The sequence below is a fragment of the Trichosurus vulpecula genome, chromosome 9, assembly GCF_011100635.1.
Source record: "Trichosurus vulpecula isolate mTriVul1 chromosome 9, mTriVul1.pri, whole genome shotgun sequence".
Classification (NCBI taxonomy): domain Eukaryota; kingdom Metazoa; phylum Chordata; class Mammalia; order Diprotodontia; family Phalangeridae; genus Trichosurus; species Trichosurus vulpecula.
The window spans coordinates 132,326,937-132,352,220 of record NC_050581.1 but is presented as its reverse complement, the minus strand read 5'-3'; the positions used below and the strand labels follow the sequence as shown (position 1 = coordinate 132,352,220).

The 25,284-nt window shown below is 37.5% G+C and overlaps 1 pseudogene; it reads right to left on the bottom strand.

Moving 5' to 3' along the window:
* Positions 1-1,782: 1,782 nt before the first annotated feature.
* LOC118832248 overlaps positions 1,783-25,284 on the bottom strand; it is a 107,498-nt pseudogene continuing 83,996 nt past the window's right edge.

Genomic DNA, 25,284 nt, shown 5'->3' with positions numbered 1-25,284 from the left:
ATGAAGAGTTAAAGGAAATCAAGTCTACATAAACTTTGACCATTTTCCATTGTCTTTTGAGTCCCATGTGATTTTTGATTTTTGGAGGTCATATAATTCCATATTTCACAGTCTTGTAACATTTGGAGAGTTCTCGTGTTAGAAATGTGAACTTTTGTAGCAAAAGAAAGCATGATTACAACAAATATTTTATCAATGGGAAACATCATTTTATAGGATATTTGAAGGAGCCATAAGAAGCATAAGCAAGAAGATAACCATGAAGCTAGTTGTAGAAAATATGCCAACATCTATCTCAGAGGCTAAAGAAATAGAGAAATTATATGAAGAATTTTATGTCTTCCAAACCAAATTAATACGTATCTTGATAGTTGGTTACGTTGGTGTATAGGTGAGCAAAGAGGAGCATGGTAGAAAATGTGGTATAAAAAATGGTTTAGCACTAAGAAATTTTTTTTGAAGTTTGCAAATTACCCAGGGGCCTATTGACTCTGTCATGAATATTTTCCTTTTCATTTCTCATGTTTCAGCAATGGATTTTGGGTTTTGATACCAGAATCATTTCCAAATGTATTATTTCTCAAATGTAATCATTTTTCCTTGTACCTTAATTTCCCTTATAACAGGGGTGGGGAACCTGCAGTCTTGAGGCCACATGTAGTCCTCTAGGTCCTCAAGTGCAGCCCTTTGACCGAATACAAACTTCACAGAACAAATCCCCTTAATAACAGGATTTGTTCTACAAAACTTGGACTCAGTCAGGGCCGCACTGAAAGACCTAGAAGGCCACATGTGGCCACAAGTTACCCACCCCTGCCTTATAACAACATCAACAAAAGACTTCATAATATCATTCTTTTTTTAAAAAACAGTATGTATAAAATGGATTTATTTTTAGTATAATTTTTAATACAAGACAGCTAAGTCTTAGATAAACAGTGAGTTGATCCTATTAGGAACAAAATATGGTACAGATTCCAGATACAATATCATATCTCTTTTTTGCATACATACGCTTTCCACTCTACGCAATGATTATCAATTCACCAAAAATAGTTTAACAATCAGAGACTGGAGAAAAACAGGCTTGAGATACACTTTTTATTTCTCTTAAAGAGGTGAAAGTAAGTAAATGATTCTTATAGTTCTCTTCACTTGTAAGATCTTTAACTCCTAAATCTCAGCAGCGCATATGTGCACTCAAACAAAAACATGCAGCTCCATTGTTTCTTGAAAAAAATTTGCATAAAAAATTCAAGATTTTCTGCGAAACTGTTCCCCCTGTGTCGTTCCAGGACCCCAAACCACAAAAAAGTGTTCAGTACAATTCTATTGCTTCTCATTTCCGTAGGAAACACAGAGCTGAAGATGACTCTGACCACAACTGATGGCTAGAGCAAAAGCTTCTCTCTGTTTAAAAAATAGTCCTTTTTCAAACTGTTTCAGTAAAGTACAAACAGAATCCAGTAAAACAAGAGGATCCAGTGGAGGAAGAACAGCAACATTTAATTTCTATCTTGTGCCATATACTTAAAAGGTTAGACCAAAAAAAAATTTCAGATTTTATCAATTCACCCTTTTTAAAGTTAATTTTTATTTCTGAAAGCAGCTCTTAATGCAAATCAAAAGCAGTTCCTGCGTAACTGCAATAAAGTGTCTTACATATATATGTATGTATGTATATTTGCAATTCAGCTCATTTTGATTCTGCCTTAATTTACCTCCCCATTTTCAAGTTTAATCACAGCTGCTTTCCCTCCGGAATGTGAAAATTCAATAGCTTCAACTCTTGAACCCAGTGCCTGCAGACATCCCTGGGGCATCATCTGGCTGACTCAAGAGATGCTCAGGGTTCATTCCCACAACTGCCGCAGAGAGCATCCCAGGGACCAAAGTCTCCAGTGCCTGAGCGCCCTTCACTGCCTTCTTCAGCAAGCACCAGGACTGCCATGTGTGGAGTTTATTGTAGGCCATCTGCACCATCTCTGCTATGTGACTTACCAAATTTGTGCTTAAATACTGTCTCCAAATTTTTTCTTGGAATGGGCAGCTTGGAATCATTCCAAATTACTCTTCATCCTCACTGCCTTTTCTTCTAGGAATGGTGTGTTAACTGGAAAACAGGACCAGAAATGCCTCAGTAGCTCCCCCACTGCCACATACAAGTGTTTGAGTTCTAAAAGAATGTCATTTGGCACCATCTGGTTGTGGCTTGCTGTGATCCTCCCTGCATAAGTGCTCCTCCAGGGGATAGGGTTGTGATGGTACTATTTGCAGTACCACTTGAAAGAACTTGAGTTGGTTTGGGTGGGTGTGTAAGTTTCCATCACTTGTTTAATACTCTGAAAAGAATTGATAATATCCTGACTTGTCGCATATAGGAGAGAATGAATTGGAGTTGGGCTGTGATAATACCTATCTGACTTCTTCAGGCTCGGTGTGATTTTTTCATGCTATTATTTTTTCCCAAGTCTTCCTATTCAATGGATTCCTGTAATTTCACCCTTTTGGCCGGTGGCTGAAAGAAATCTGAAGCCAGAGAGTTCCAATCTGTGCTGCTGTTTTCACCTGTGTGTTCATTTTGTGCTTCATGTTTTCTGAGACCTGCTGCCAGGACCATAGCACTATGATAGTTAAAACTCTTGATGGTCCGCATCTCTTTTCTCCTTTATGGATTTTTTAAGAGTTGAAAGTAGATGGCACAGGGGAAACCCCCTAGCTCTCATCTAATGATTTATTCTCCAATGCTGTCAAATCTAGCAGTGGGTTTTTCACTCCTAACGATACCATTGCTTTTAAACCCTTTGCATCCATTTTGGCACATTAGCAAAGAGATCTTTTGACCCTGCATTAAGCCGATGCCTATGAAAATAATGTGATTGAAAAAAAATCGTGTCCAGAACTCTTTTTCTGTCACATATATGGAACTGTTGGATAGGTCCTAAATATGGACTCAGTGATATTAGAAGTTAAGTTATATCTTGGGCCATTACAGCCATTTGGGGGCGGACATCAGCCAGAAGTGTTGCAGAAATGCCCACAACCTGCTTGTGAATGGATGCTGGGGAGCTATCCACGACGCTTAAATGACTGGCCCAGAATTTCTGAGCACTGAACACTGACTCACAACCACGTCTTTATACAGCTGAAACAAAACAGGACCTTCTTGCATCGTTCTGCTTTTCTCTTCCAGTGGGGCTTTTTTTGAATTTGGGTAGCGACCCCTCAGGCCTCAGCTCAAGCCAGGCCCAGCCCTGGCCCCCAATTACTTCAGTCCGTGGAGAAGCATGAGGGGGAGGGATCCATCATACCATTCTTAAAGGAAAAAGCTAGAAGGTGCTAGACGCCATGATCGAGCAACATTTTTTTTAAATGAACCTGTCTAGATCTTAAAAGACAGAAAACAGCTATTGATTTAGGAATCATTTCAGAATCAGCTGTACATATCCAGTCAGATTATTGACTAGTTAGAACAAAGGTCAAAATCAATAGCAACTTAGAAAGGAAAGGGAAGAAATTAAGACAAGTCACAGAGGGCACTGGTGCGATTACAACAATTAAACAGCTCCAACCAAAGCTATTACAAAAAGCTATTGACTCTGAAAAGCTGGAAATGTTATTAAAGCAAAGAGAATGACTCTGATTGCAGCAAATTTCCTAGAAGAATTAAACTGAAGCATAATCACAGAATTTAATTAGAGAAGTGGAAGGAACCTTAGCAGCCTACATCTAATCCATACATGAAAGGGATCCCGTCTAATATAACGGACAAGTGGTCATTGAGACTCTGCTTGAAGACCTGCAAAGAAAGTGAGCTCACTAGCTCTACTGGCAGCGCATGCAACCTTTGCACAGCTTCTAAAGATTTTCTTGACATCAACCTTAAATTTGCCTTTTATAAGTTCCACCAAATACTCTTGGTTCTTTCCTTTGGGGACAAAGGGGACAAATCTCATCTTTCTCACACGTGATAGCTCTGAAAATACTTGAGGGAGCTGTCATGCCCCAAGTGTCCTCTTCTCCAGGTTCCACATGCCCATGCATTGAGCTGATCTTCATATTTCATGAACTTAAGGCCTTTCACCATTCTGGTTGCTCTCCTCTTGTTATTCTGTAACTTACCAACAGCCTTCTTAAACCACAATGTTCTGAACTGAACACAAACCCAACACAAGCATTAAGTGTAAAATAGCTGTTACACCAAGGAGTCCAAAATAGCCCCAAAACTACCTCAGACAGCAAATATTTGATCTTCCTGCCAAATGGAGATAGGTAAGAGCCAAGGACAACACTGGTTTAAAATATTAGATCATCTGTATGTAACAAGGGTCATTATATACTATTCCATATGATAAGTATGATGCCCCAAAATATGAAATACTGAACCAAAAGCCCTCAATGAATGTTAACCTCTTTATTATAGATCTAACTTGCTTTGGAGTCAGAAGAACAGCTCAAGACAGGGATTAAATCAGATATTTGGTCCATAAGTAATCTTACAGGTACCCATTAGGAGGTAATGGTCATTTGTTCAAGCTCTCAATCAATCAACAAATATTTATTAAGCACTCGAATGGGTAACAAAGGCAGAAATTGGCAGGTACTTAGTGTGTATTTCCTACCCTAACTAGAATAATAATACCTTGCCTAATCAGAATTCATCTGTTTGATAAGTTTGCTGAAAACTTGAAGGAAACAAAAAATCCAAAATCAGTTTCAAAAGTCTAGTCACTCAAGTCTTTCTCAGAGTTCCTCATTGGTTTAGTCATAAGTCACGTAGATGAAGTTCCTCAGTCCTTCATTCTGAAGCCATTTACTCTTATTCAAGACAACCAACAACCAGATTATAAAAATCAGACAAAAACTGAAAGTACATTGCAATCTGGGACCATGTAGTGCATTGCTTACTGTATATCTTCCACCTTGCCTATCCAGAAATCTTTCTCACAACTTTACCTATCTGAGATATAGCCAAGAATCAGGAGAAAGAAAACGTCCAAAATTGAAGTTGAGTCTCTCATTTTGCGCAGAAAATATTGATCATTTTAAGTCATGAAGCACTCAGGGTCCCTCAGGTCTTAATTAATAGGCTCTTATTCCGGACAACTGACAACATGACAGTGAAGGGGTAAAAAACAGAAAAAATATTAAAAAGTAGACACAAGAACTTGAAGAATTCAGCTGTCTGGGACAGTACCTAGCACATAGTAGGTGCTAAATAAATGTTTGATGGTAAAATAGTAACAGTAAAAAACAGTAAAATAGTAAGAACAGTTGTGCAAACACATCCACCCAACAGTCTGGGACACACTACCACAAGCACATTTGGGAGTCTAGGAGTGAGGGGGTTTGAGCTTAGAGAGTACATGTGGCAAAGGGGTAATTCCCAGCTCATGCTTAGATGGAAGTCTTTTCTCCCTTCCTGAGTTCTTGTGAAGTTGCCTTGAGATATGTATAGCTCTCTATTGGGTCCTAAGTATCAAGTCCCTTGTAGAATCTGAAGAGGCATTTCTCTATGCCCAGGATAGCTCATACTCCCTGGAAGTGTGTTTCATCCATGTTTCTGGTTTGTCTTGTCTTATTTCCTTACTGGACCCATCGTTTATTACCAAACCACTCCAATAACAGGGCCAAAGGTAGAGGAGAGAATGGTAGTGGAATATAACACTGCCTCTGGGTTCACTTCACCTCCCCCTTTCTGCCCCCTGCTTTTAGGAAAAAGGGTCTGGCTCCTCAGAACATTCTCAAAGTGCTTTATTGCTCAAATCCCTTCTCTGATAAACTAGGCTCAGAGATGGGTCTAATTCTTTTGACCAATCCCAGCAAATTTTGTCATCTGATTTCATCCAACGGCACAAAGCATTCCTTATTTGCACCTTTATACCTTTGATTGATTCGTTGATTTAATAAAGGTGGCTAGGAATTTGATTGATTCTGAACATGTTTAATGATTGATTCTGAACATTCAAGAGGTATTCTCAACCAACAAAGACATAGGTAGGGTAGAGCATATTGTTAGTTAACAATAATTAAAGTTGGGGTTTTTGTATGCAAGACATTCTTCCTATGTCTATTTAGCAGATAGCTGAAGGAAGAAGCAGAGCCAGGAGCAGGTGAAATATGCAATTAGTAATTGTGCCACCATCACCAAGTTACTTAAGGAGGAGGAAAGGTAATTATTTCTGGTAGACCATAAGGCCAGTCATAACCTTGATGTCTTTGAGCATATTTTATTATCATCAGAGAGGGGATCAGACCTTAGAAAGTTTCTCAGGATCAGGGTAGAGCTGCATTATCTGGGTCTTTAACAGATTTCCCTTATTTGGGGGTGCCCTGTCCCACAACACACTAACCTGAGGGAAGTCAGTCAATATCCCCATCAGGATGGGGATGCTGTACCTGTGACTTCTTTCTTCTGGTGAATATCTTATGAATTGTAATTGTGCTTGGCACTTCCTTAAAGCAGAAGGGGCAAATTACAAGGAAGGAGAAATCTGTGATGATAAGGCGATGGAGATACAGTTTAGGCTGCATATCTGGAACTCTACTCCCCCATCATTCTATGGGCGAATCAGAGTTTAAGAAATAACATTATCTCTATCCTCAGTGCTATTACTTGGCCTTATGCACAGGTAAAGTTGTTAATTGCCTCCTTGGTGTGATTTCAAAGGCTTTAGAAAAGCTGAATGGTGCTAATAAACAGGAACAAAAAACTCCCCCCACCCTTTGCTGTTTAATGCCTAAAGTTATACCTCTATATTATAAGGCTTTGATCCCTATTATAATTAAAAAACCCCAGAGAAGGGGAACATTAAACTTTATCAGCCATTTATAGCTTAGTATAAATGAGTTTCAAATCCTCTTCTATGAGCAGGTTTTGATATGAGGGATCACAGAAGCAAAAGGCTGGGGACTCAGAAAATAAATTTGCCTACTTGGCAATTTTTTTGAGGGCTAGACTTGGTCATTGGCAGAGGATTTTGTAAGCAGTATATGAAATGTGTGTGAACATTTCCAAGGTTATAATATACTCCTAAACTTGTTAGAAGACCAGAAAAGTGAGTAGCAGCAGCTGCCTGGTCCTTCTTCTCCTGGACCGATGATCCTTATGCCCCAAACTCAAAATCTCAAAGGAAAAGAAACTTTATCACCTATCACTGTACTTCACTAATGTGCTTGCTGGTTAATTGATTGAGTCATTCATTCATTTATTGAGCAAGCATTTATTTGAGTACCTACTATGTGGTAGACAATGAGGGGAATACAAAGTTAAGTAGAACTTGCTTTGCTCTCCTTTGAAATTATGAAGTACAGAAAGAGAATGGCTGCTAGGTCAAGACTGTGACCTATCTACTGCCTGAAGTATTTTTTAAAAGACATTTTTATATAAGTGTAGAGACTGTGTGGCATAAAGAAAAGAGTACTGTCTCTGGAGTCAGAGGCTCCGGATTCAAATCCTCTCTCATCACACCTTGGACAAATCTTTTTATCACCCTCAGGTTCACTCTCTTTATCTATAAAATGAGGGGGTTAGACTAGTTGGCCCATAGATCTATGTTACCTTAAATGAAGGTCACATTTTTCTGAGCAACTGTTAAAACATAATTTTTAATTTAAAAAAAAGAATTTCTATATGGAATAGTAGAAAGAACACAGGCCTTCGAGTTGAAAGACCTAGGTTCCCATGCCAACTCTGACAGTTATTAACTGCGAGCCACATGAGTCATTTAATATCTCTGAGTCTCAATTCCCTCAGCTATAAAATGGATGTGCTAACTTGCATCACCTATCTCATGAAGTTGTTATTTTTTTTGTTTTGTTTTATTTTTCCATGGGAAAAAGAGTGGTTTATTGATGGCACAGTGAGCAAAGAAGGTTGAGGTGGGCTTTCTCTCCCCTAGACCTGTAACAGTCAAAGATTAGATTTGGGCTGGTCAGTTTCCCAGAGGGGTTAGGGGAGGTATGCATTTTGTCTCCTTCCTGGATGAGAGCACTTTGTAAACCTTTATAATTGCTATTTATTCTTACTATTATTATCTTATTATGGAGGAAAGACAGTACGCGACAGTTCTAAGGAGCGGTCAACAAGAGCTGGATGTAAATTCACACTTAATACCTGTGAGATCCTGGTTACAAACTCCCTAGCATTTATCTATTAAGTCATAAATGTTTTGCGATCTGAGATGGTAAGAGGGGGAAATTCCTATGATGACATTATATTATTATTAACTTATTTCTGAGAGGGGGAGCGAAGGACGGAGGAAGGAAAGAAAGAAAGAAGGAAGGAGAAGTAGGAAAGAAAGGAGGGAGGGAGGATGAAAGGTGGGAGGAAAAAAAAGGAAGGGAGTAAATTGTAGATGGAGAGAGAGCTGCCCTTGAAGTCAGGAAGACCATAAAGGCTTTGTGACCCTGCGTAAATCACTTAACTTCTCAGTACTCTAGTAAACTCTAAGACTACAAGGTGCAGAGATAGTACTGACCTGCATTGGTCTGAGGGAGGGAGCTTCTTCACCAAGATCTCCCTAGACCGATGAAATCATAAATCCAGTCTCTGCTGCTTTCCTCTCTTTCTTGCCTTTTTTTCTTTCCCTTTGTCTCTTCATGTCTTTCTTTTCCATTCTATTCCTCTCTTTCCATGTCTGTGCACAAAAATGACTGAAAATTGGAGCAGAAGGGGAGGAGGAAATGAATGCATAATAAATGTAACTCATTAATACAATTAGCTATTTCATAGTTAAAATCCAAAGACATCATTTGGTTTTAGAGTCTGACCAGACAGTCATTTCTATAACGCCCTGACAAAGCTAATAAAGATGATCATCAGTCTTTACTAATGGAGCTTTCTAATGGATGATGGAGAATACATAGGTTGTGTGTGCCTTTAAGAGTGAGGCTTTTAAGTAAATTAGACACCAGGAGAGCTTTACTCAGTTGTAAATATAAGATTCATCTCCTTGATCTTCAACAAACTCTCACTTGAGTCAACTACCACTCGTAAGCCTTGGGTGGGAATCTGCCATGGAGTATATTATATTTTCATTTTAACTTAATTCTCCATACCCTAAGGCATTGATTAAGAACAGCACTGTAAGAAAAGCACATTAAGAAAAATGCCAAGGAATGCTGACCTAGGTTAAATGAGCCTCCCACTTGCTGTTCCCTACTTCTTTATTCCTTTCGTTTTGTTCTTGATATCCAAATAAATTGGTTACTAAAGAATAGTAGTGTCAACCTCAAATAGAAATGGGGACCACTAAACTTACATGAGGATTCTTACAGTCCTCCTATTGACTGAGAAAACTATATATTAACATTATCTATATTGTGGCATATTTTTATTTCTTTTGTTAAATATTCCCCAATTACATCTTAATCTGATTTGGGCTGTATCGGGAGTTTTGCAGGTTATGTGTTTGACACTTCTGCTACAGACCCCAACAAACACAAAAGGAATCAGATGGAGGACTTTTAGTCAGAGCTATAACTAGGGTAGGACATCTGGGGGTTTGGCACTTAGATCAAAATTCTTTGGTATTTTTCTTAGTGTATTCTAGTAGCTCAATGGATTAGGGTGTCTAAGGGCACTCATTCCCAATCTTGTGCCTTATGGTCCTCTGCTGGCTTAAATCCTTGAGGAGTTTGGGGAGGAAAGTGCACAAGGAAAAAGGCAAAAGAATTCAGGGATATTAGTACTGGAAATTGAGAGAGAAGATTAGTTACTTCTCTTCCCTAACAATTGAATCACTATAAACTATTGCCTTAGGTCTATTAGTTCTACCTCCCCTCCCATTCTTATCCGTATCCAGCTCAGGCCTAGTCACCTCCAGCTCCTATCCTTTGCCACCTAGAATCTTCCACTATTATTAATAAAGTACCCTTTATCCTAGCTCTCTTCCTCTCATTCCTTTAGTCTTCCATTTCCCAGACACCTACATGATTGACTATGCCCATTCTCATCCCACCATATCTAGCCTCAATGCTCTTATTCATGCCATCTCACTTCTTGAAATTCATTCCCAGTCATTCATCTCCCTTCTTTCAAGACCCAACTCTATTGCTACCTTCTCAGTTCAGCCCTCTTTGATGTGCCCTCCAGCCAAAAGTGATTTTTCTCTCCTCAAATTCCTCACAGCAACGTCTGAAGTCCTCCTTTCTTTTTATTTCATTCCTTCCTACATTAAATGTCATTTAAATAAAGACAAAAATTAGGGTTCTTAATAAATAAACTAACAAGCCTAGTAGGGCAGTGGAGAATATTGAGGAAAAGATAGCAACATTTCATAAAATAGCAAATTTTCTGAAAAGGAGAGTGACAGAATAGGTATGCAAAAATGCAAAGGCAAAAGGAAAATTAATGGAACAAAATAAAAACAAAATTAGAAGAAGATATAAAAGCCCATGAAACAAAAATATTGAAATAGAAAATAGGAGATGATGAAAAATCTAAGCATTATACTTCTTTCTGAAAAACATAATTTAGAGGAAAATGTGAATGTAATGCTTCATGAAACCATACATAAAAAATGCTCAGAAATATTAGAAATGGAAGGTAAAGTACAGCTTGAGAGAATATAGAAAACACAAACAGAAATAAACATTAAGTTGAACACACTAAGACATGTTGTAATCATACTTCAGAATTAAAATAACAAATAATAATTTTTGCAGCCAGCGAGATAAAAACCTTCATTTCAGAGACAGAGTAGCACATGATTCTACGGTAAATCAGAGGAAGATTTGGAATACAATATTCTGAAAAGGCAGAGATCATTTGACATCCCAAAGTAACATATTCTGCAAAACTAATTCTAAACATTAAAGAAAATAACTATTAAGCTAATAATATTAGCTAATAATATTAAGCTAAAAGAAAGAATTTGACTCATTTCTTCAAAAGAACCTTAGGTAAGCAGGGTGTTCAACATAAGAACTGATCAAACAAAAGGAAGTTAAATACTTTGTATCTCAATAAAAGACTCAGAAATGAAACATTTGATTTTTTCTGTCCCTAGGGCTAGAGAAAGCCATAAATCTTGAGTATGGGATTCTTTTTTATTTATTGTTTGATTTTCTTTAGTGAAAAAAACATACATTGAGAAATTTTAAAAAGGCAAAGGGAGCATCAATGGATTATGAAATCCAAGGAGCTAAAAGTATAATAAGAAAATCAGGAGAAGAGTAGGAGGCAAAAGTGAACAATTCAGGGACCAAAAAAAAATCTCATTCCCTCAATAAAACAGTATTGATTTATTTCTTGTATTCAGGGGAAATTTTCTCAGGTTGAGAGGAAAGGTGGGATGGGGGTCCAGGAAAAGACTGATTAGAATTCTAGAGGAGAGGAAGATGAGAGACTTTCTACTTCTCTCCTTATATTTGGGGTGATGGGTAAGTGAGAAAAAAAATTGAAGGGCAGATCATAGAGGGAGGAGTAGGAGCTGGATCTTGACAGCTAAAAGAGAATGCTCTGGCAGCATTGTAAAGTGATCTTACAGGTGGGAGGAGGAAGGACAGGAGTCTTGTAATGAAATCTTGAGGTGAAGGGAGGAGAGTTCAGCTATTCCAAGACTGGGTTGTACATGTAGGTACTAACTCCCACTATGGGGGAAGATGTGGCTGGGACCCTAGGAAGTTTTGCTTGGAAAGAGTTGAACAGGAAACCTCAAAGGGAGTTCGATATGACATCAGAAGGGACAAATGATAAGGGGAAAGGAAAAGGACAGGAGTAGATCCCCCAGATTTGGGTTACAGAGAAATTCTCACTACTCATATGTTAAATGTGTTATGATAAACATACATATGTTAAGTATATATGCATATATTGTATGTATGCACACATAAAACATAATTTTATATATAATTTATTTGGGTATAGTTATTATAATATATAATCACTTATTTTATGTAGCCTTGGCTGATTTCCTTTTAAGGAGACTGGGAGGCTGCTGTTGAAATTATTCTTGGTCTTACTTCCTTGCCACCTGAAGCATAAAAGTCCTAGCCCATGAAAAGTTGGTGATGGTGGTTTAGCAGAATTCTTGTTGCCCTGGTGCAAAGGCACCTTTCTAATCTAGTGTGCTTATTACCGTTATGAATTTTGAAATAGAAGGAAGTTGTATTTTATGAGTTATGTCATTTTAAAATCTTATCTTAAGTAACATTGTTTTTGTTGCATTTTATGGTCTATGAGTATCTAATTGCATTCTAATCCGAAATCCGAATCACTGCACTGGCCAGAGTTAGGCTTGGCTAAGAATACAAGGAGACTGACAAGGATTTACTCAAAACTTGCTATATGCCCAGTATGGTGCTATGGGCTATGGATAAAAAGACAATAACGCAAAAACCCCTTACAATCAAGAGTCAGAATATGACATGTTTTTGGTCACATCACATGTGGAAGTTTGTTTTACTTTGTATGTATTTTTTACAAGGATTTTGTTTTTCTTTCTTTTTAGGGAGGAAGTTAGAAGGAGAGAGAATAGGTGGGAGGAAGAAAAAAAATGCTTGTTTATTGGAAGAAAAAAGAAAGAAACAAAACCTTACCTCAAGAACTTTTATTCTATCAGAGGGAGACAACGTGTACAGATATAAGTATAAACAAAATAAACACAAGGTAGGAAGTTTAGTAGAGCTTTGAAAGAAGCTTGTTATCTAAGATGTAGACGTGAGGAGGGCTACCTTACAGAACTAGACAAAATAACAAAAAACTTAATATCGGGGGAAAATATTTAGAATGCCAATGAAAATAATGAGAAGTCCAAATGAAAGGGGCATAGCATTACCAAACCTCAAACTATATTTTGTAAAGCAGTAGACATAAAAAATCTTTAGTACCAATTTAAAAAAAAAAGTAAACCCATGAAACAGACTAGATAAGCAAGAAACAGAATCAGTTGAAAACAGTAGCCTACTGTTTGATTAAACCCAAGAATATAAATTACTGGGGAAGGATTTTTTTAATAACTGTTGGAAAACTGGAAAATAGCTTGGCAAAAGAAATTAGGCTTAGAACAACATCTTACCCCATATTTCACAATAAGCTCAAAATGGATATGGAATGTGAATATAAAAGATCACATCATTTAAAAATTCAGAGAGAAATAGAGGAAGTAGCTTTCACAACTATGTGGGGGGTGGTGTAAGACTGGAAGCGTGATACTTCATGAAGCATGTGTCTATAGGGATCATCCCATGGGATATGCTGCACAGCTCCCCTGGAAGCTTCCTGGGATTTGAACACATGTAGCCCAGTGATGAAAGAGATGCAGCCATAAATGTTAATGGTAAATGTTTAACAATCAGCTTTTCTCTCCCCCCCCAAATATACTCATAGCATACTTTTCAGCTTAATCTGCATTATTAACACTTTATCCATCCCTTTCTTAACTCCAGGCAATCAACAAAATAATAAGTCCTGATTTATAGCATCTGCTGATTTTCGAGGTTTAAATGCTCACACTGAAAATTACTATTTTGTCCCACAAGCTGGTTTGAGAAGGCTCCATCACACTGATGCTATAGTCCCATGGGTGATGTCTACCCTCAAAAGATCATAAAAATGCAACAAAAGCAATGTTACTTAAGATTTTTAAATTATATAATTCGTAAAAATGCTACTTCTTTCCATTTCAGTATTCAGAACAGTAATGGACCCACTTGATTAGAAATGTGCTTTTGCCTTGCAACAAGAATTCTGCTAAACCACATCACCAACTCCTCATGAGTTGGGATTTTTTATGCATCAGGGGGCAAATACCATCAAAATACAGCAAAGTTGTATTTTACAAATTAAATGAAGAAAAACATATGAGCCATTGTTTCAAAGAGAAGCTTGTGGTCATTTAAAGTGCTGTGCCATTTCCCAAATGTAGTACACATTGCTTTCTTACTCTTATTCAATTCTGGACCCAGTTCATTGTCTATCTGGCAAATAATCATGTATATCTGTGCACAAGAGAGACAAGGGACAAAAAAGCAGTCAATCAGTCACTTTATTAAGCGCTTACTACTAAGTGCTAAATGTTAAAAGTACTGGAATGGTCAAAGCAAAATAAAATTTAAAAACCCTTCACTCACGGAGCTTACATTCTAGTGTGGGACACAGCATGCATATAATTATATACATACAAGATACACACAAAGTAGATGGAAGGTCATCTGAGAGTTGAAGGCACTAGCAGCTAAGGCACCAGGAAAGGTTCCCTGCAGATAGTAAGCTTTGGACTGAGTCTTAAAGGAAGCCAGGGAAAATAAGTGGGGGAGAAAAGAGAGGTGGGGGAAGAGGATTCCAGGAATGAGGAGTGCAAAGGTGTAGAGGGGGGAGTGTCTAGGTCCCGTGTTGGTTGAGTTGACTTTAGAGTGTAACTATATGTTTATAAAACTGATAACTACTATCCTTATTTGAGGATTTTTGTGGAGCCTGGCAAAATGATCAAATGTGCTTGTGTTTATTCTTCAATTCCCAAGGTTAATTGCTGGGGGCCCTTTAAAAAAGGCACACACTCTTTTAAAATGTACTAAGAGTCCCTAATAAACAAACCATTAAGCTGAGTATGGAAGTATTAACACAGGAACAATCTACCAACTTTCTGATCAACGATCTCTGTCCAACCTACTTAATAGAAATACAAACGCAGAGGTTTCTGATTCCAGTTTTATCACAGATATTCTTATATATACTTATACCTAATGCCAAGACACATTCTTCTGGATTTATAGTTTTGCTACTGTGGAAGACAGTTGGATTATGATAACTATAAGGGGGCATATTCTTTACCTTAGACTGGACCAAAAGTCCTAATGTGTGTGTGTATGTACGTATACATGTATGCATATTTGTATATGTATTCAGTGATGGAATCATAAAATTTTAGCACTTGAAAATACCTGAGAGATCATCTAATCTCCTTTAAAAAATTAGGAAGCTGAGGCTCAGAAACATAAAGCTTTTTATATTCAAGGTCACAGAGCTTTTAAGTGGCAGAGACAAGACTAGACCCCAGATCTCAAATTCTAAAATATGTAATACCTATCTCTGGACTGTGCCTCCATGGAAGCACTGGGTCAAAAATGCAAGATACCTTCATTTCTATCTGCAAGCAATAAACACTCACATACACATAGATAAAATTTTAGGAATAAATTAATGTTTCTGTGGGACTACCCTTCCACAAGCCTGAGAACATTTGCAATCAAGACTCCTTAGGCTTAGTTGTGTAGCCTTGGGGTGCCTTAGCTCATTTATATGGTGTTTAATATTTAGTAGCAAATTCAAAACAAGCCAACAATTCTCTTTATAAGAGCTGTCCCAATGGAGTTTGTGTGGTATTTGCATTAAAATCATCACAACACCCTCTAGGCAATGAGCCAATGATCATTGGCTCCAGGTCTACAACAGAAAGAGAAACTCATCATACTGGTTTGACTGTCTTAGGGTGAGTGGAAAGCAATGAAGTCAAAGGATTTTTCTATTCATTCAATTCAACCAGCTTTTCTTATTTGTTTATTTATGTTTGTTTTACTAGAACTGTAAGTGTAAGGACCCCCAAGGGAGGAAATTCTTCCAATGCAGTTCAGCACCTTCTCTGCAATTTATAATTTCAAGGAGTTACCTGGAGCCTTGAGGGTCGAGTGATTTGCCCTGGTCACTAGGTCAGGAAGTATCAAAAACAAAACACTCCCAACCTTTTAGGAGCTTAGATTCTGCTGAGGAAGTGGTTCCTGAGCTGTATTTAGAAAGACAGGGATTCTATCAATTGGAGATTAGGAGGATCATTATAGACATAGGCTCTCTCCCTAAGAATGCGGCCTTCAGATTGGTGAGAGTTCATCATATTTAGTCAGCCACAGAACCTCCAGGCTTCTGACCATCTTCATGCCCTATTGCTGCTCTTCTTCCTCTGCCTCTGCCTCTGCCCCAGAGGTCTCCCATCCCCCATCTCTATTTCCAGACTGGGAACAGTAATTATAACACTAGGATTCTTAGGAAAGACTATCAGCTGAGGATCCTGTTTAATAGTAGCACCTTATTACAGAGATGGAGCTAGAACTTTGAGGTCATGTCTAATGCAATATTATAGGTGAGGAAACTGAGGTCCACGGATATGCTCACAGTCACACTGCTAGTAACTATCAGAAATAAGATTCAACCCCAATTCTTCCTGATACCTGTTCCAACACTCTAACCATTTTACAATCTTATCTCTCTTAAAAAATTGTCCATTGCATTCACTATCTCTGTAACTTCCTAAATCACCAGTCCACGGTCACCACTTCCTTTTAAATCTTGTCTTTCAGACAAATCTTATCTTTTAGTCCCCCTCAGAATATAAACTTCTCAAAGGAAGGAACTGTCCTGCTTTTTGTGTTTATGTTCTCAGTTCTTAACACAGTGCCTGGCACATAGTAACCACTTAATTAATGCACTTCAATTTATTTCACTTGTTCAAATGCACAAAGTGGAGAGATGGGGATATAATGTTATCTATAGGGAAGAGCTAGAAAGGGCAATTTGACAGAAATAGAGAATGTGGGAAGGGAAGGAATATGAAATAAGACTGAAACAGTAGATGAGAGCCAGATTGTGGAAAACTTTAAATGCCAGGCTGAAGAATTTGTATTGCATTCTAAAGACAATATATAAGGAGTCATTGAAGCTTTTTTGTGCTGGTCATATCTGTGTTTTAGGAATCTGAATTTGGAGAATAGATTGGAGAGGGACAAAGTGGAAGCAGCAAGATCAGTTAGATATAATCCAGATTTTTGCAATGGTACAATCCAGATTCAAGCTAAAATTGATTTTGTGGGACGAGAAAAGGGAGAAAAAAAGAAAATTATAAACTTTTTAAAAATAGCTACAGAATCATTGACATATTGCATTTTTAAGCTTTATAATATGCTATGTCCCTTTTGACTCTTTTTTTTCCTTTTTTGACCCTTCTGATCCTATTCAAAGAACTATGCTCTAATGGTGTTAACATTCGTTTAACCGCATACTATGTGTCAGGCACTATGCTAGAGGCTGGGATAACAAAAACATAAAACACAACAGGCCTGGACCTCAAGAAGTTTCCTTCCACATAGAGAATACAACATGTACAAAGAGGAGTAAAGTTAATTTGAAGAGAGAAAGAACTCTATTAAAAGAACAAAAGGGAATTATCTGCCCCCAAATATTTATAATTGCTTTATTTGTAAGTACAGAAAGCTGGAAACAACCATGGGTGTCTAATGTTTTGAAAATGGCTGAATAAATGATGATATATTCATGTAATAAAGAACCTCTGTGTCTTACAATTAAAGGCTCCAGTGCAATCTCCCAAATCCTATGCTTTTTTTCCACCGTCCTCCACTGCATCCTCTTTCCCTTGCCTAAGGAGCCTGCCATTGGAAAGCTTCCCAATTTACAAGCTTGGGGTCATAACCGAGCTAATCTGACAGAAAATCTCATCTTCCCTGAAACCTTTTCTCCAACTAGACTCCTAATGCTAATGGAGTTCTGGAATGGTTTCAAATATTTTCCTGCACTCAAACCCAATTTCTTTTTCTGGAAGTTGGCCAAGACTCTGTGTCATCAGTTTTGTTACCTTTATTGGTTCACATTGAAAAGAAATGCATGTACTTGACCACCAAGCGAAGGTTTGAAAGGGTGGGGGTGGGAGTGGCATGATCTATAAAATTAAATAATGATTTTAGGCCTCTCATGTCATTTCAAACACCACAACTTGATGGTGAGCTTTTCCATCACAAAATTGGTCCCTTTCCAGTTTCCTGCCTACTGCCTCTCATGGAGGAGTGTGCTCTGTTGTTTATTACAGAATCAGAGAATCTCAGAGCAAGGAGGAAACCATGTTGTCCAAAGCTGAACAGAAACCACTTTCCACAACCCCTGACAAGTGGTCATCCAGCCTCTGCTTGAAAACTTCCAACGATGGTGGATGTTACCAGTCTGTAAAATAAAGGGATTAGACCATATGATCTTTAATATTCATCTGTTTTAAGAACCACGATCACCCAAGGCAATCTATTCTGCTTTTGGGTAGTGCCTGTTAAGAAGTTTTTCCTTTCATTAAGCCAAAATCTATCTCTCTCTTTCATATTCATCCCTGTTAAAAATTTATCTTATTAAATTCAGCTCATCATTCTACTCCATAACAATCTTTTTGGATCTTGTGTCTGTCGTCTACCATTAGCTATCCCTACCAGCTTTGTGTTATCTGTAAATTCAATTATTGTGCTATCTATGCCTTTATCTATGACTTTAATGAAAATATTGAACAGTACAGCTCCAAGGATAGATCCCCAGAGCACTACACTAGAGACATCTTTCCAGGCTGACATCAACCAATTAAGTACCACTTTTTGAGGCCAGTCATTCAGTGAATTCCAGATCCATCTAACAGTACTGTATCTAGGCCATATTTCTCCATCTCATCCACAAAGACATAGACACATAGATTTTAACTGGAAAGGACATTAGAGAAAACCTAGTCCAATGTTTTCATTTTATAGATGAGGAAACTAAGGCCCAGAGAGGTTAAATCATTTGCCTGATTTCCCATAGATAGTAAGTACCAGGGAGCATTGAGCTATATATTCTCCTGTCCATTGCAGGAAGAAGGAATCCGTGATGGTCTAGGACTCTTGGGTTGTACTTTGGAATAGCTCACACAGTTCCAGAGCCAAGGCAACTTGCATTTTTTTTGACAATTATGGAATTTGAACATCTTTTCATGCGATTAAATTCAAGTTTTAAAATCATTTATTAAGTGTCTTCTTTGTGCTAGGCACTATGCTGGGCATTTGGGATTAGAGAAGCTCAGTGTTTTATAGGAAGGGTTGGGGTCCTGCTCAGGTGGGTCTGATTGGTTTCCCACCCCTGAGGTCACTGGCAGGGACATCAGTCAGTTAGGACACTAGAAGTTTCTAGGCTAAAATAGACGATTCCAGATGTGGAAGATTCTAAGACAGCATGGGACAGAAAGGTAGAGGTACTAGACAGGAGAAAGAATCACGGCTGGGGAATTGAAATCCTTTTTAACAGAGAAAGACTAGGCCAAAAAAATCATAGACTTTTTTCCAATTACCATGATATTGCATTAGATTAATATACCGTAATTCATTGTAATTGTGGTCATTGAATATGAAGGTTGTCTCCAATTTTTGCTATTGCAAATAAAGCAGTTCTTTTTCATTGCATATTTAAGATGTAGTCTCAGCAATGTTATTCCTGGCTCCAAGGGTATAATCAGCTTGATTACTATTATGGCGTATTGAATGATTATATACCAAAAAGTTTACACAGGTCTAGAGCAGGGGTGGGGAACCTGTGGCCTCAAGGACACATGTGGCCCTCTAGGTCCTTGGGTGTGGCCTTTTGACTGAGCCCAAGTTTTACAGAAGAAATCCTTTTATTAAAGGGATTTGTTCTGTGATGTTTTAGTCAAAGGGCCACACTTGAGAACCTAGAGGGCCACATGTGGCCTTGAGGCCACGGGTTCCCCACCCCTGGTCTAGAGTCATATGAACAATGTAAAACAGTGGCTTTCTACCCATTTTGTTGTTGTTTAGTCATTTTTCAGTCATGTTCAATTCTTCATGACCCCCTTTGGGGTTTTGTTGGCAAAGATACTGGGATGGTTCAACATTTCCTTCTCCAGTTCATTTTACAAATGAGAAAACTGAAGTAAATAGGGTTAAGTGACTTGCCCAGGGTCATACAGCTAGTAAATATCTGAGGCTAAATTAGAAATCAGATCTTCCTGACTCCAGGCCCAGAACTCTATCCACTGTGCTGCCTAGCTGCCACATTTCCACCCATAAATCCCACCAACACTGAATTCTTTTTTTGCCATCTTTGACAATTTAGAAGTTATAAAATAGAATCTCAAGATTGTCTTGATCTGAATTTTTCTTGTTACTATGGAATTTGTCTTGATCTGGATTTTTCTTGTTACTATGGAATTTCTTGTTACTATGGAATGAATTACCATGTGATTGAATTTAATTAAAAAAGACTATTAAGTGTCTACTAGGTGCCAGGCACTGTGCTAGGTGCTAGACATACAAAGGCAAAAACAGTCCTACTTTTCAAGGAACTACATTCTATTAGGAATGCTGGGGAAACGCAACACGTATACATATAGATGATTGGCCAATGAGGGCCTAGCCCTAGGAACTTGTGCAAATATATCCATGAAGATGTCTGGTGAGTGAGGACATGGAATGCAGGGACATGGAATGCAACAGCTCTTTAGAGCAGATAAGGGTACTCTCTGACTGTTGCCTGTTCACCTACTGCATGGTAAAGAAAAGACCTTTTGGTGGGCTGCTGAGCCAGAACTGCATGTGTATACAAAAGGCATTCATCAGCCAAATCAGCCTCTTTTTTTCCTTGTGATGAATGTGAGAAATGCTGCCAGCTCCCACATGGAGAAAGAGACAAGTAGGCAATGGCCTACTCTTTCTACCTGAGTCAACACCCATCCCTGAGCATGACACAGCTGTTTTTCTGTATCTGTTGCATCTATTCTTTTCTTCTTCTCTGAGCTGATGAAGTATTGGTGATGAAACTGGCTAGGAAACAACATTGTGAGCTTCAGAAAGGGTAACAGAGCAAACAGAGGTCTAGAAATCTTTATGTTGGAATTTGTTGGTAGGAAAGTCTGGTTCAGCCCTGAGGGGTAACTTGCTTGACACAGCCTAGCAATGGATAAACACCAAGATGCTACATCCACCGAATAGGAGAGTGACTCCATGCATTGGTGATGCTACTTTTGGAAATGAATTTAGTGGGGAAAATACTCTGTAGCAACTGCTTTAAGTTTGAGCCCACTCTCCTTTAAGGACCAAGATGGTAGAAAGGATGGTGTGCTCCTGATTCAGGGAAGGAGGGGAACTTTCATATTTCTCTTCTTGCTATATCTTTTCACTAAATATCCTTTGTTGTTTGGTTAAATGAGAGTAGGATGCAAATTACTGTAATCAGTTGTATTAAGGAGATACTATCACTAGCAATTAATATTGGAGAGAACACACTGGAATAGTGGTTTGAGCTAATAACATTATAAAGAATGTCACTGTCCCACAGGACCACGAAGGGGAGAGTCTGGGTACTCGACTTGCCAGTACTAGTGGAAGCTGGAGTAAGGCCCATTAGAATCTAAATGGGCTACACAAAATATATACACAATAAATACTAAGTAATTTTGGTCGTGATAGGGAAAACAAACAACTTGGGCAATCAGAAAAGACCTCTTAATAACTTGTATACTCTCCTTCAAAAATTGCTTAGTCATATCTTTTAACCATTTCTCCAGTGGGAAACACATAATACTCTTCAATTCCTTATAATTTCTTAATGTTAGACTTTTATCTGATAGATCCATTGTGAATATTTCCCCAATTTGTTTATTTTCTTTTTTATGTTATAAATTTTTTTGTCATGTAAAATCTTTTAATCTTTGCAGAACCATCAATTTTACCTATAATAAATTTATCTTATTTGTTTGATGTCTTTTTAACAACTGAGAAAAACATTTCATTTTTTTTAATTTTTAACAATTCTTTTTTCTGTTTAGGTCACTGGTCATTCAATTTTATTGTAGTTTCACATACACCAGAAAAAAGCAAGCTTACACTCCCCAGTGTGCCCTGTGGCAGGCACCTCCCTATCCTATGGGACTCCATTTCCCGGGAGACTGCGTGCCTGTGGCACCTGGAGATTACATTGCAGTGAGAAACCTGTGTGTAGACAGGAAGTGTCAGTAGAGCAATAGGAACTTCTAGGTTAGAGGAATAATGGAAACCATATAGAGAAAGATTGCACTGGCAGCATTCAGTAGAAAACAGCAGAAGCACAAAATCTTTTTGATAGCTACTGAGACTTTGTTAAAAAGAGGAAAAGAGTCAAGCTGGAACACACAGATGCCAGCAAACAGCAGTTTCCTGCTCAGGCAGCAAGACTGACTGAGTTAAACACTAGATTTTTCCGAGTGTTAGTTTTTCTATGGATTGTTTCCTAGGTTTTCTCAGTAGAGGTTAGGAGGCACCTGGAGCTGGCATGAAATTCAACGAAGTTCAAGGCTACAAGTGATAGACAGAGACAGAGAGACCAGAGGAGAGAGGCAAAAAGACAGACAGAAAGAAGAGAGTGACAGAACAAGAATGACAAAGAGAACACTGTGAGGAACGGGTTTTGAAATGTGTTTTCCTGTTCCTTTAATAATTGTTTTAGTCCAAATTAAATGTTTTAATTTTGTAATTCATGCCTTTTTCCTAATCTTCTGATGAGGTACGAACTTGAGCTCAAATGCTTTTAGAGGTTCCCAGTTAGTCTGGGATAAGGGCTCAAGCCAATTAAAGTTCATTTAATTGCAAAATTACTCCCAATTTGAACCCAGTAGTTCATATGAATCCAGAATTGAGTGGAAGGAGAACTATAGCTATGGGTCAGCATAAACTAAACCTATTGTTTGCTATTCGCCTATCTAGTTTTCCCAAAACCATGTTCATTGAATATTGGCGCTATTCCCAAAACCATTTTCAGTGAATAATGGCTCCATTCTTCAGTCTTTTATAAACATGAGCTTAGCATACATTGAAAATCTCTTATGTATACTATTTTTCAGTTTTCTATTCTGTTCCATTGATCAATCTCTATTTTTTCCAAGTGCCTGATAATTTTTTTATGATTGCTGGTTTATAGCATATTTTTGAAATCTGATGAAATGAGACTCCCTCTTTTTAAAATATATTTTTCTCGATATTTTTGTTTATCTGTTTTTATATGAATTATGTTATGCCTTTATCTAATTCTATAAAGTAGTCAATTGATGTTTTGTTTGGGATTCCATTAAATCTCTAACTTTATTTGAGAAGTCCTTGGCCTTTTACTTTATGTGTTCAGTCCCACCATACACAGCAGTTTGTGCAGTTCTTCCTTGATTTTTGTTAAAACCATTTTGAAGATATCTTCATACAGATCTTTTGTGTGATTTGATAAGTTAATGTCCAAATATCAGATACATTTGTATTATTAAAAATTATATTTCTCTTTCAATCAGTTTCTCAAGGCATTTATTCATGGTTTATAGAACTGTAAATTATTTTGTAGGTTTATATGAAAGTTATTTTGCAAAGGTTACTCTCTCAATTAATTATCTTATTCAGTATCTTTTATTTTTATTAAATAAAAACCATGTTATGTGAAAATAGAGATAGTTTAACTTCTCCAGTGCAGACTGTTTTCATATTTCAAAATGTAGGGAACATAGTACCAAAATACCAGACTGCTTCTGACAAATATGCTGGTATTGTTGTGAACCAAAAGAGTAAGAAGCCTAGCAGAGACTCTACACCCAGAGAGGGCAGCATGATAATATCATTAGAAGACAGAGGGGGTCCTGCAGCATCTGAGACAATATAAATTGTCTCTCCATGTACTCATCCTGGGCATACACATTTCCTATATGTATATCCCTGAATTATGATCCCTACATGTGCTTACTCTCTCTACAATTGATATATGGAGGGACAGTGTGCCCTAGGTTTATGAGATGAATGTTCTAAATGTGCTAAATGACTGCTTTGAACTAATAATGGTACTTGGCTAAGTAGAGAAAAAGTAAACCCAGCAAAAAACTTCATTCTCCTTACAAAATATTAATCTCAGTTCTTATTTTCTATCTGATGCATTGATTTGTTTCTTTTCTAGGCTTTTTTTAAAGCATAGACTTCCCCCCCTTCTCTGTTTGTATATTTATAATTATATATAACATATCTTACCTTCAAATAAACTGTATTTAAGGAAAACAAACAAAAATGAAACCAAAATAGAAATTGCAAATGATTGTACACATAGTTGTAAACCTCTATAATTTGCCATTTAACTCCAACTCAAAAGATGTGGACGTTGAGACAGTAGTACCCCACGTCATTCTTCTCTTCTTTATTATTTTTGGAATGTTCTGGTTATTTAAGAGGAATGAGTTCCTGTTATTATTTTCTTCAATGATAATACTTATATGCACTATCTATATTGTAATTTTGGTTCTGTGGTTCTGTTTTCTTCATTCTACATTATTTCATATTGTCTTCACATTCCTATGAATTTCTAACTACAGTTTCTTATTATACAACTATGTTTATGAATATACATTCATATACCAAATTTTGTTAAACCATTCCCCAAATCACTAGACATGTGGTTAAGAATTTATCACCTCTCCATAGTTTCATAAACTAAAAAATTTCATTTTCCTCTAGTATTTTTTTTAATTTAGATTCTTGATCTTTTTAGAACTTTTTGTCCTATATAGTGCAAGTATTCAATTTTCCAACCAACTAATACCCAGTTTTCCTAGTGATTTTTGTTAAATAATAAATACTTTCCTCAATATGCCCCTAGGCTTGCTGAATGTTACACTGTGGCATACTGTTCTAGCTCATTATTATCTAATCTCTTCTGTTGCGCTATTAGTTTTCCAGTTTTTATCCAGTATCAGATTATTTTGCTAATTATTATTTCATAGCATAACTTAATATCTTACAGTTAAGTCCTCCGTGCTTGTTTTTCTTTTTCCATAGTTCCCCTTGATATTCTTTTTTTAAATTTTATTTATTATTATTTAATATTTTAGTTTTCAACATTGATTTCCACAAGATTTTGAGTCACAAATTTTATCCCCATTTCTACCCTCCCTCCACTCCAAGATGGTATATATTCTGATTGCCCCATTCCCCAGTCAGCCCTTCCTTCTGTCACACTACTCCTCCCCCATCACCTTTCCCCTCACATTCTTGTAGGGCAGGATAAATTTCTATGCCCTATTCCCTATATATCTTATTTCCCAGTTGCATGAAAAACAACTTTTTTTTGAGCATCTGCTTTTAAAATTTTGAGTTCCAAATTCTCTCCCCTCTTCCTTCCCACCCAACCTCCCTAAAAGGCAAGCAATTCAACATAGGCTACAAATGTATCACTATGTAAAACACTTCTACAATAATCATGTTGTGAAAGACTAACTATATTTCCCTCCATCCTATCCTGTCCCCCTTTATTCACTTTTCTCCCTTGACCCTGTCCCTTTTCAAAAGTGTTTGCTTTTGATTACCTGTTCCCCCTATCTGCTCTCCCTTCTATCATCCCCCCTTTTTTATCCCCTTCGCCCTACTTTCCTGTGGGGAAAGATACCCAATTGAGTGTTTATGTTATTCCCTCCTCAAGTCAAATCTGATGAGAGCAAGATTCACTCATTCCCCCTCACCTGCCCCCTCTTCTCTTCC